At 38.8% G+C, this 13,316-nt stretch overlaps 1 pseudogene; it reads left to right on the forward strand.

The window, feature by feature from the left end:
* Positions 1–293: 293 nt before the first annotated feature.
* On the forward strand, positions 294–790 carry LOC102955828 (annotated as a pseudogene).
* The last annotated feature ends 12,526 nt before the right edge of the window (positions 791–13,316 follow it).

Here is a 13,316-nt window from a genome sequence, read left to right on the forward strand (position 1 = left end):
GGTGGCTCAGTCAGTTGAGTGTCCAACTTCGGCTCAGGTCATGATCTGGTGTTCGTGGGTTCGAGCCCGGTGACGGGCTCTGTGCTGACAGCTCAGAGCCTGGAGCCTGCTTTGGATTCTGTCTCCCTCTCTTTCTCTGCCCCTCCCCTGCTCACACTCTTCTCTATCTCTCAAAAATGAAAAAATGTTTAAAAAACAATTTTTTTAAGAAAAAGAGAAATGTTAAAAAATTCTGAATAAAACCTAGATATTCTAGCTTTCCAGCACCTGTCTCATACATAGCAGCTGCCAAGATGTTGATGCCGGAGAAGAACTGAATTGCCATTTATGAACTCCCTTTCAAGGAGGGAGTGATGGTGGCCAAGAAGGATGTCCACATGCCAGAACACCCCGAGCTGGCAGACAAGAACATGTCAAACTTCACATCATGAAGGCCATGCAGTCTCTCAAATCATGAGGCTACATAAAGGAACAGTTTGCTTGCAGACATTTCTACTGCTATCTTACCAATGAGGGTATCCAGGATCTCCACGCTTACCTCCACCTGCCCCCTGAGATTATGCCTGCCACGCTGCCCCACAGAGGTCCTGAGACAGGGAGGCCATGGCCCAAAGGCCTGGAGGGAAAGTGACCTGCAAGTCTCACACAAGGGGAAGCTGACAGAGATACCAACAGATGAAACGCTGTGCCCCCTGGTGCCAACCAGGAAGTTGGCGCCTGGGCTGGGTCAGCAACTGAATTCCAGTTTACAGGCAGATTTGGTTGTGGATGTGGTCAGCCACCTCATTAAAGCTGGAGATTGTTTTGTGTCGAATAAATCTACAGCCAGAAAAAAAATTTTTTAAAAACAACACATAGATACTCTATTATAAAAGGATCCTTCTATATAACTCTCATTTTAAACTGAGACTGTGCACTCAAGAAAAGCAGCATTTGAAGAAGTAGCATGTGTTATATGACATAAATTGTTCAGAAAATCCATTATAGTCGATCATAAAATGCTCTAGTAAAAATCTTATGAAAGGGGCCAGCTGGCTGATTCAGTTGGTTAAGCATGTGGCTCTTGATTTTGGTTCAAGTGATGATCTCACCATTCCTGGGATGGAGCCCCATGCTGAGCTCTGTGCTGACAGCATGGAGTCTGCTTGGGATTCTCTCCCGCTCGCTCTCTCTCTCTCTCTCTCTCTCTCTGCCTCTTCTGCTTTCTCTGTCTCAAAATAAATACTTAAAAATTTTGTATGATAAATATTTAAATGACATCAGAGAATGTGTTATTAAGAGCTACTCCTATTTTTACACAGAATGGCAAGGCTGTTTATTCATTCCTTAGAAGCAACAACAATAACAAACATTTCTGAATAAAGAAACACGATTATTGCAAAATATGCTGAGAATCACAGCTATATAAAATAAACATTTAGGTATTAATCATACCACAATTCAGATACATTTTAAGGAAAGTGGATGAAAATCCTGATGATTTTTGTCTCAAGGGAAATTTATATATATGAACAAAACATTTTAATAAATATGGGGACTTTCACTAATGATCAAACTCACTACTTTTAAAACACATGTACATTCAAGCATGTTCTGTCAGAACTTGAGAAATTAAAATCACAGCTGAATTTCACAGAAAACTAACCACAAAGTGAAAACATCTAGAACACAGTCATGCGAACTTAATATATGCAAGACAAAATTAGAAAATCATCATTGTTAAGAAATACAGTAACAATTGACATCTGTTATGCAGCAAAAATGAACTTAAAAAAAATGGCTTAGCATAGAGTTCCTCAGAAATATGCACAGATTTCCCCAGACCACCCCCCCCCCCAAAGCCATAGAAAAGCAGGCAGATCATGCAGGCCCCCACAGACTATGGAAAGCACTTTGGCCCTCACTGTCAATATGATGGAAGACCAGGGGAGCAGAAGGAGAATCCTTAGAAGACATAGGAAGATAGTGAGTGTTGGATAGGACTGTCCTTCTGTGACAGCAGGAGATATGAACTGAAGCTTCTGGAAAATTATTTCAAGTAGTGCTTCTCAATCCACATTTTAAGATTTGGTCTCCTGCGTGACCTTTGGACCTCACCTTGGTCATCTGCTTCATTCATTCCAACCTACCTGGATGTAAGGCTCCATTCTATTCACATCCCAGGATTCCTTCTCTGCTCCATGAGGTGATCAGATAGGGCTTAGACTCATCCTATATTGCAAGACTCATTTATTTTAAAAATAGTAGTATGAGTTTTGTTGGATTCTTTAATTTTCAATCCAGTATTGTCCTCATTAGAGAAGAGAGGATGTTGTAGAATTCTAGGAAATAGTTTCCCAAAATATTATTTGATGAATGAATGGAATAATTTTTATGACAGTTATAGGTTGTATAGGTTATATGAAGAATGGCAACAATAATCCTCTTCAAAAATTTACTAGTCACTGGATAACATCACAACAATTTTTGTAAGTTAATGCAAAAAATAAAAGAAAATTTTCTAAAACTAAACATATTGGGGCACCTAGGTGGTTCAATCAGTGAAACGTCTAACTCCTAATTTCAGCCCAGGTCATGATCCCCCAGTTTGTGAGTTCGAGCCCAGAGTCTGGCTCTACAGTGACAGCACTTCGAATTCTCTCTCTCTTCCACTCTCTCTGCTCCTCCCCCACTCACATGCTCTGTTTCTCTCTCAAAATAAATGAACTTAAAAAAAAACCCAATTATATTATTTTTCCTCTTTTATGACAGTATTTTGCCAACCAACCAATAAAGGCAAACTAGGTTTCAACCAAGGTTACCTGAACTAGAGTTTATCTAACATGACACACAGCTCTATGTACAGAGACTACCTTAAAGCAATGTTCTTTAGTGGCCCAGGGGAGGCTTCTCCAAGATGGGACACTTTGGTATGAAGAGTTTTTTGAGCAAAGGCATTTGACACCCTGTAGGCCCAAGAGAAGCTTTTGCCCCTCCTTAACTGCAGAGAAGAATCAAAATTGGTTGTTGTTTTTTTTTTTTTTTTCTACACAGAATAAGTATTACCAGAGGCAATCTTATCTGAGTCGCCCACCTGTGTGAAAGGGCAAACATCTAATTACCAAACATCTGCTCTTATCACCCTGTGAAGGGCATTTCTCCACTGTGAAGTCCCAGACCTGCCTCCTTAGTTCAGGATGACATGTATACCTCCTTTTGCCTGATTATCTTTGGGATTTCCATGCCTGTGAGGGTATCTTCTACTTATGAAATTTAATTTGATCTTCTCCTGTTAATTTGTCTTATTCTAATTGGATTCTTAGTCCAGCTAGAAGGACCTTTAAGGGGAAAGAAATTCATATGCTCCCTGACACTATCTACACAAAATTGATCTAATGAAGCCAGCATCGATCTTGATGGTTCAGAAGAAACAGTGCACAGGTCATACTGCCTCTAGGCACAGATGTACCAGCCAAGGCACATGTAGCCTAGACTCAAGAGATTGGAATGCAACCCCACTAGCTTACATGTTATCAGCACTACCCTACTGACAGAACTACCAGATGCCCCTAATGAAACCTCTAACATAAAGAAGAAAGATATTTTTCTGATTGAAAGACTTTTGAGATGGAATACACCTCTGGGGTACCAGGTGAAGTATGACCAAAAGTTATTAAGTAACATCTGCTAACATGGCCTCACAGGTCTCCAATCAAGGGCATTCACTTTCTCGGTGATACTAAAACTGACCCAGTCCTTGAGCTCTCTGATCAATAGAAATCAACAATGAAACAAATTGGGAGTTTCATGCAAGGCTTCACTGGGCTGCATGCTTGAGAATGAAGAACACAACACCAAGGAAAGGAAAGTGTCCTCTGGCATACCCCCTAAATTAGAGATCAGGGAATTCATCATGGCATACCCTAGTTTGGTCATCTTTACCAGTGTTCACAGTAAGCATCCTCCCTCTGAATTCCTGCAACACAAACTACTAAAGAGGCATAGAGTTTAAGTTGGTTCCCCCCCCTCCCCCTTATCCAGGGAGTCAAAAAATGCTGGATTTCATGGTTGAGGAGAGCTGAATCTAGTCTCTGCTCTATCTCATCAGAATACTGTTGAACCCAATTTTCTCCTTAAAAACCGTAATTTGCAAGCCATTGAGGAGTTCAAGTCTTTGGAGCATTAGCTCCTCCTTCTCCTGGGTGGGTCCATACAAATAGCTTAAATTGGTTTACTGAAAAAGCTCAATGTATGATTTTATGGTTTGCTGCACATGGTAGACAAACTCTCATTTGCTTTGGTTACTATTTTGGTGAGCACAGCGGGAACCTAGTCCCATGTAGATGTTCTATACATGATTCATTGGCCCCTGGCCAGTGGGGGCATCTCAAAGATTTCAGCCAGCAGCTGCCAAGAGTGCTTATTTTGGGGAGAGTATTGACACACTGACCGCTGACCAGACCTTGTTAGTCAATGGCACTATCATTTTTTTTTCTGAGATCTATATTTTCTCTTTTCTGTTTATTGCAGATTCACCTTACCCCACAAAATTACACCATTTCTATTATTTCTGATGAGCTAAGGACAATAGAAGTGCTCAATTTCACCTTATTGTAACAAGGCAATGAAAGGCTGAATTCTAACTAGATGTTTTTTATTTTAACGTAACATGGGACTCATGGCATGATTTTAACGCTCACATGGCTTCAATGAAGACCCCTAGACATACTCAATTTGTATACGTATACATCCTCCTCCAGACAGCCATCTATTCACCTAAACAAATTAAATGGGGTATATATTTTGACTGCAACTTAGAAGCTTTTAAAGAAAACAGTGACAAGATAGTTACCGTGCAAAAAATAAAAAAGGAGCCTTCTGAAATAGTGACAAAAACTGAGCTTAAATGTACCAACCCCAGGGTGTCTGGGTGGCTCAGTCAGTTAAGTGTCTGACTTCAGTGCAGGTTATATAATTTGGCAGTTCGTATGTTCAAGCCCCATAGAGCCGTCGGACTCTATGCTGACAGCTCAGTACCTGGAGCCTGCTTCGGATTCTGTGTCTTCCTCTCTCCCTTCCCCTCCCCTGATCATGGTGTCTCTCTCTCAAAAATAAACATTAAAAAAAATTTTTTTTAATCAACGCTTGTAGAAGTATTTCCTACTTCTCAACCATCTTTTTATACTTGAAATGGGATGCCAGAAAATGAGGTATTAAAATCAAATCCTCTGTCAGAAAACAAGAATTCTTGTCCCCTCAAAGGTCATTCTGGATGGACTAAGAATCAAATTGACATGACAGAGATTAACAGGAGAAAATAAAATTTAATAGGTAGACATACAAGGAATTCACATAGATGGGGACATTCCAAAGACTGTCAGGCAAGATGAGGTACAAATATCATCCTGAACTAAGGAAAATGGTGTAGGTGCCTAGAACTCCTAAGGAAATGAATGGACTTCACAGGACAGTAAGAGCAGCTATTAGGTAATTAGATGTTTGCCCTGACTTACAGATGGGTCACTGAGATAAACTTTGCCTCTGTTAATAATTGTTCTTCTGGGAAAGACTTCCAATTTCAGATTCTTCCGTGTGGTTAAAGGAGGGAGAAGTTTTCCTCTTGAGGCTGCAGTTTCAGGTATTTTCAGCTGAAATTATCCACAGGCCAAACTGGCACATTATGGGGGTGGGGTGGGAACGTCTGTCCAAATCCCCTTCCATTCTGTCATCTGAAACTTCCTTGGGAGTTTCACGTATTAAAAGTTGACCAGGTTTCATGTCACTGATCCAGCATTTTAGTCCAGTTTATGATGAATAGCATTTAAGTCTAATATCCACAAAGATGTTTCACTGAAACATTTTTTACTATAATCACCCTCATTTTTACCAAACATAGCCAAATTTCATTGCAAAAAAAGTCTAGTTTAGGAGAAAAACACTTGGCCTGGTTATTTACATAAGTGCAGCAAGAATAGAGGTTTGACTTAAAGACTCTTTTTTTCCCCCTATTTAACAGAACTTAATATATTTCTACATTTGCAAAATAGGAGAAAATTGGAATATCACTAGACTTTTAACAGTGAAACTTTTTGCCAAAAGAAAGTGGAACAACATATTTAGGTCACATCCTCACCAACATCTGTTGTTGCCTGAGTTGTTAATGTCAGCCATTCTGACAGGTGTAAAGTGGTATCTCATTGTGGTTTTGATTTGTATTTCCTGAGGATAAGTGATGTTGAGCATTTTTTCATGTGTTGGTTGCCCATCTGGTTGTCTTCTTTGGAGGAGTGTCTGTTCATGTCTTTTGCCCATTTCTTCACTGGATTACTTGTTTTTTGGGTGTTTAGTTTGATAAGTTCTTTATAGATTTTGCGTACTAACCCTTTATCTGATGTCATTGGCAAATATCTTCTCCCATTTCATTGGTTGCCTTTTAATTCTGCTGATGGTTTCCTTTGCTGTGCCAAAGCTGTTTATTTTGATGAAGTCTCATTTTTGCTTTTGTTTCCCTTGCTTCTGGAGACATACTGAATAAGAAGTTGCTGCAGTGACTTAAAGACTCTTTAAAACCAGTTGTGCCAGGGCTTTTCACAATGAATCTCTAGATTTAATTTTAATAGCATTTCAAGCCCAGAAGCCAAGCCAAATACTTACCATCAGACTTTGGCTACAATACCTATAGTTGAAGTCCCCAAATGTCCTGAGTTTCCTGCACCTGTTAAGAAATGATCTTCTTGGGGCACCTGGGTGGCTCAGTTGGTTGAGCATCCGACTTCAGCTCAAGTCACAATCTCACAGTTCGTGAGTTCGAGCCCCTGCATTGGGCTCTGTGCTGACAACTCAGAGCCTGGAGCCTGCTTCAGATTCTGTGTCTCTCTCTCTCTCTCTCTCTGCCCCATCCCCACTCATGCTCTCTTTGTCTTAAAAATAAATAAAACATTTTAAAAAATTAAAAAAAAAAGAAATTATCTTCTTGGGGAGCCTCGGTGGCTCAGTCAGTTAAGCATCTGACTTCAGCTCAGGTCATAATCTCATGGTTCGTGAGTTTGAGCCTCGCATCAGGCTCTGTGCTGACAGCTCGGAACCTGGACCTTGCTTTGGATTCTGTGTGTCCCTCTCTCTCTGACCCACCCTACTGTGCTCTATCTCTCTGTCTCTCAAAAATGAATAAACGTTTAAAAAAGTATATTAAAAACAAAAGAAATGATCTTCTTTACTCAACTCACAAGGCTGCTGAAAACTCTGTCAGCAAGGTACTAAGCTGATAATTCCAAGGGGGCTTTATTGGCTCCATAAAGTCAATCTCAATTCCTTATAGCTGTCTCTTCATATCTGAGTCTATGGAGCTCTTTCTCAGTGCTGACATTCTACACTGATTCTTGATTTCAGCTCAGGTTAGTATCCCAGTGTCATGGGAACTAGCCCTGAATCAGGCTGTTTGCTGAGCAGACTTGAGAGTCTCTCTCTCTCTACCTCTGTTCCTTTCTCATGCTCACGCTCTCCTTCTCTCTCTCTATCAAAAGGAAAAGAAAATTAAAAAAAAAAAAAAAAAAGAAGTTCACTCACATTCTTTAAAATTGTAAGGTTTGCCCCAGTATGAATTCTGTGATTAGGAGTAAACATTGAACAGTGATTAAGGGTTTTCCCACATTCTTCACATTGATAAAGATTCTTTCAAGTATGAAATTTGTGATGTTGAGTGTGACTGCCTGTTAAAGGCCTTGCCACATTTTTTAGATTTCTAAAATTTCTGTCTAGCATGAATTCTGTGATGTCGAGTAAGCATTGACTGCTGGTTGAAGGCTTTACCACATTCTTTACATTCATAAGGTTTTTCTCCAGAATGAATTCTATGATGTCTAATGAGGCTTGTGAGCTGGTTAAAGGCCTTGCTACATTCTTTACATTTGTGAAGTTTTTCTTCAGTATGAATTCTGTGATGATGGTGAAGCCTTGAGGCCCAGTTAAAGGCTTTCCCACATTCTTTGCATATGTGAAGTTTCTCTCCAGTATGGATTCTCCTATGTCCATATAGTGATGAGCCGTACTTAAAGGTTTTACCACATTCTTCACATTTATAAGGTTTCACTCTAGTATGCATTCGCTGATGTTGAGATAGTCTTGAGTGCCAGTCAAAGGTTTTGCCACATTTCTTACAAATGTACCTTTTCTCTCTAGTACCTATTATCTTATGTATATTTAGTCCTGATGATTAAACATGCTCCCAGGTTTATCGCTTCTGTATGATTTTTTTCCCATGTGAATTCTCTGATGATCATCAATATTGGAGAACTGGTTAAAAGCTCTCCCACATATATTATATTTATAAGGATTCTCTCCCATATGTGTACTCTTATGTATAATAAGTTTTGAACTTTGATAAAAGACTTCCCCACATTTGTTACGTTCATAATGGTCCTTTGGAAAATGAGTCCTCAGATGTTTATTAACATCTGAGCCTTGGTTAAATTTTTTCTCAGATTCACTGCATTCAGTAATTCTGCCTCCATTAAAAATGCTGTGGTTATGTTGTAAGGTCAACTGCTCAGCGGAGGCCCTCTCAAGTTGATGCCACTTGGCACTTTTTTCTTCATTTTTAAATCTCTGATTTTCAGGAATATTTGACTGAAAGGTCAATCCAATCCTCTTTTTAGAAGGGTTCAAATAATTATTTTCAGCATGGACTAGATAACTTCCCAGAGTTTTCAAATTTTCTTTCCGTGAATATGTATCCTTAAGTATTTTATTTGAGTCTTTGCTTACAGGAACGCACTGCTTTGCAGAAGTAGCAGACTTAAACACGGATGTTTTCCAAACTGCTTTATGTTCTTCACCATTTTGGGCAGTGAGATTCTTATTATGGGCAGTTGTCTCCATTTGGATATGTACTTCAGGAAATCTTTGTTGCCCTTCACTCTCCCCATCACTGTCCCAGTCTGTAATTAAGGGTAAATTCTCAAGGGTACTAAGTTGACATCTACCCATTGACACATTTTGGAAAGAAGCTTCTATGTGTGGCTTTGGCAGGAATCTCTGGGCACCATATGAAGATACAGCTGAAAGATATCAAATAAGAGAAAAGTAAAATCATTCCACTTACTACTCTCAGATGAATATTCTGAAAACTTCTAATATACAATCAGAGGATGTAATCAGATGGCTGAGAAGGAAATGTCACTACATCATTCCTCTATGAACACATAAACTTGCCTAAGAGATAACTCTGTAATATTGTCATGCTGTAGCACAAATCACTTTCCTATACCTCAAAAAATTAGAAGTACCATGTGAGCCCAAAATTAGCAGAAGGAAGAAAATTTAAACATAAAACCAAACTCAACAAAATAGGATACAGCAAAAATAGGAAAGTATCAACAATAGGAAGAATTGGTTTCAGAAAAGGTCAACAATGGAGTGCCTGGGTGGCTCAGCCAGTTAAGCATTCGACTTCGGCTCAGGTCATGATCTCGTGGTCTGTGGGTTCAAGCCCTGTGTCAGGCTCTGTGCTGCCTGCTTCAGATTCTGTGTGTCTCTCTCTCTTTATCTCTGATCCTCCCTTGCTCACACTATGTCTCTCTCTGTCCTCAACAATAAATAAACATTAAAAAAAATAAAAACAAAACAAAACAGTATCTGTTAAACAAGCATCACCCGGTTATCAAAGTCACAGAAAGAGACTACAAGTAAACAAGAAGACAAACTACTACCTGTGAGGAATATTCATGCAATATCCACAATAAAACAAAGCAAACTGAATCAAAAGCACATTTTATCATTTTACAGCATAATCAACTGGGAATTCTTCCTGGAATTCAAGGGTGTTTCAACCTATGGCAAGCTATCAGTTTAAGACTGCACATTAACAGATTAAAGATAAAAAATAACACGATTATATTAATTGATGCATAACAGGAATGAGAGCTTTTGGACACCATTTCATGATTGCAAACACTCATTAAAATACAAAGAAACCACCACAAATCTAAAAGACGGTACATGAGCATGAAAAGCTGAAATCTAACATATTCAATAGTAAAAGAATGAAAACTTCTCCTGTATGATCAGAAACAAGGTATGGAAGCACCTTCACCAACTTCCATTCAACACAGTACTGGATAGTCTAGCCAGAACAATTAAAGTATACCTGGCATACAAAGTTACATTGGTTCAGGTGTACAACATAGTGATTTGACAACTCTATAGGTTCTACTGTGCTCACCACAAGTGTAGCTACCACCTGTCACCATATAATGCTATTATAATAGCACTGAATGCATTCCCAAAGCTGTATCTTTTACCCTAAGATGTATTCATTCCACAACTGGAAGCCTGTCCTTCCCATTCCCCTTTACCCATTTTACCCATGCTCCCTTCCCAGTTCACTCCAATAACCAGCACTTTGTTCTTTGTATTTATGGGTCTGTTTCTGCTTTTGTCGTGTTTTTTTTCTTCCACTTACAACAATGTGGATAGATGTAGAAGGTATTATGGTAAGTGAAATAAGACAAAGAAAGACATATAACCATATGCTCTCATTTATAGGTGCGATCTAGAAAACAAAACAAATGAACAAATAAAACCAGAAACGTACTCATAAATATCTATTTTGTTTTGAAAAAAGTCCATGGATAATCTCAAGAATTATAAAAATTCCAAAATTCCACACATTTACAATGTAACAATTTGGCCTGTAACAATTTTCCAATGTTGGCAGAAAACAAGAGACTCCTAAATCAAACTCAAAAAATTTATGCCTTATGACACAGCTAACACCATAAACTTCTTCACACTAATTTCACTTGTCAGCCCCAACTCCCAGACCCAACTCCCAATTCATACAGGTAAATCCTGCCCACGTAGATGGTTTGTGTAACATCTGTGAGACCTTGACCATAGGAAACCTCAATATCTTTAAAAAAATGTTTTTAATGTTTACTTATAATATTTACTTATTTTTCAGAGAGACTGAGAGACAGAGCACAAGTAGGGGAGGGGCAGAGAGAGAGGGTGACACAGAATCTGAAGCAGGCTCCAGGCTCTGAGCTGTCAAGACAGAGCCTGACGTGGGGGCCCGTACTCCCAAACCATGAGATCATGACTTGAGCCCAAGTCAGATGCCCAATGACTAAGCCACCTAGGCATCCCAGGAAACCCCAATATCCTAAAGCAACACCTAGCACATCTGCCCAAACTTTTGCCATAGAAGACAACATCTGTTTTCATGTGCAATAAATAAATATGTCCTCTACCCCATGGACAAGATAATATCACTACATTCCAATGCTTTCTATACACAAACATTAGTGGAAAGACGTTTAAGAAAAAAAAAAAAAACTTACAATGCTCTATCTATAACACATGGAGAAACTGAAATAATTAAAAAATTGTCTCCCAACAATATCCACCACTCTGACCGTGGTTTGACTCCTGCCTAATTTTCTCATGTGTACACCACCTCATCAAACACTCATTAATCTGATATAGGATCTGGGATAAAATCTATTCAACTTATGTCATGAAACATTTTCCAATGCTATGATTGGCAGGATACAATGCAGAAGAATCCAGTGACTTGTAACGCTCACTTCTCCAATGTCTCTGTGAGTCATTGCATTCAACCAGGTAAAGAAATCCCAATACTCATGAGAGTCTACCTTAAGTTTCAGTAGCGGGCTTTCTAAGGGAGATGGGTGAAGAAACAACTAAACTATGCAAAATCATATGATTTACATGAATCTGATAAGGTGAGGGGATTTTGTACTCCTTACCCAGGCAAGGCAGGTCCTGGATACCATGAAATCATGGTTTATTATAAGAAAAGGGCTGAGAGTTGAGAAACACATAGGAATTAGGGAAGAGGTGTTTACCAACCATCAACAGGGAATATTTAAAGGAGCAACATAGATATAAAAGATGAAGGAGATTGTGTAAAATGAAACAGAGGTGGTCACAAGGACAAAAATACTTTGGGCTGCCCTGAACTCAGTTGAAGAGCTGGAACAAACATTGATGGAAGAAACACTGATGGAAGAAAGCACTGTTTGTGCCTCTACTGGATGAAAATCAAGGAAATGTTGGTCTAGATCATAAGCTGACAGCATAATTTCAAGGAATAATAACAATGCTGTATGTAGGAATATATCATTTTGTTCTGATATCCACAACAGTGGGTTGTTTTCCACAACAGTGGGGAAACTCAAAATGGGTTTCCCTTCATGATGTTTTTGCTGCTCATTTGGCAATGACATATAGAGGAAAAATTTTAAAAACTCAGTGTACCTGGAAGCTTTTACTTTAAGCTCCAATCAATGTCCATAGGGCTAATCTTAACAGTCTAGAAGACACCCAATACAAACATTATAACACAACGGACACACCGCTGGCAGGAAAAGATGGAGAGAAATCACAGTACAAATGTGCTCCAAGATGGTGGTGATGTTAATCCATGTCAAGAAATGACTTGTGCGGGGCGCCTATGTGTGGCTCAGTCAGTTAAGTGTCCGATTTCAGCTCAGGTCATGATCTCAACACTCATGAGTTCGAGCCCCCCATCAGGCTCTATATTGACAGTTCAGATCCTGGAGCCTGTTTCAGATTCTATGTCTCCCTCTCTCGCTCTGCCCCTCCCCTGCTTGCACTTTTTCTCTCTCTCTCTCAAAAATAAATAAACTTAAAATAATTTAAAAACATAAAAAAGAAATAAAAGAAATGACTTGTGCAAGCAGAAGGAAAAAAGCACAATACAGCATTTTCAGAATATGTTTCAATTTGTTAGCCATGTTGTGAAAAAAAGAAAAAGAATAAAAAACATCATTCACTACACAAACCACATAACTCATTGATTTTTAATACATTTCTCACCAAAATTGTAAAGATAATTAATGATGCTTTTAGAAAAACACAAAGGATTCTATCTATGTGGTCTTGGTATAAGAGAAGATTTCTAAAAACAATAAAAAACACTAACCATAATGGGTAAAGTGACAAATTAGATACATTAAAATTAAGAACTTCTTTGTACTACAAGCTCAAGAGCTAGAAATAGGCATGAGAGAGGAGACAATGGAGTCATTCTTAGCATATATACGGAACTACAAAGCCTGAAGAAAAAGATATCACAACAGAACAAAATGGTCATAATAACTAACTAGACATTTTGAAAAGGCGATTACCCAAATTAATGCCTAACTCCATAGTAACACGAAGTAACAACAACAGCAAAGCAAATAAAACCATGACTTGGTCATTATCACATACCAACCAGAAGCCTAATGTGAAGATGACCTAAACTACCAAGTTTTGCAAAGTATGTAGATAAGCCAGAAATCCCATATACT

This window comes from Panthera tigris, chromosome E2, assembly GCF_018350195.1.
Source record: "Panthera tigris isolate Pti1 chromosome E2, P.tigris_Pti1_mat1.1, whole genome shotgun sequence".
Taxonomy (NCBI): domain Eukaryota; kingdom Metazoa; phylum Chordata; class Mammalia; order Carnivora; family Felidae; genus Panthera; species Panthera tigris.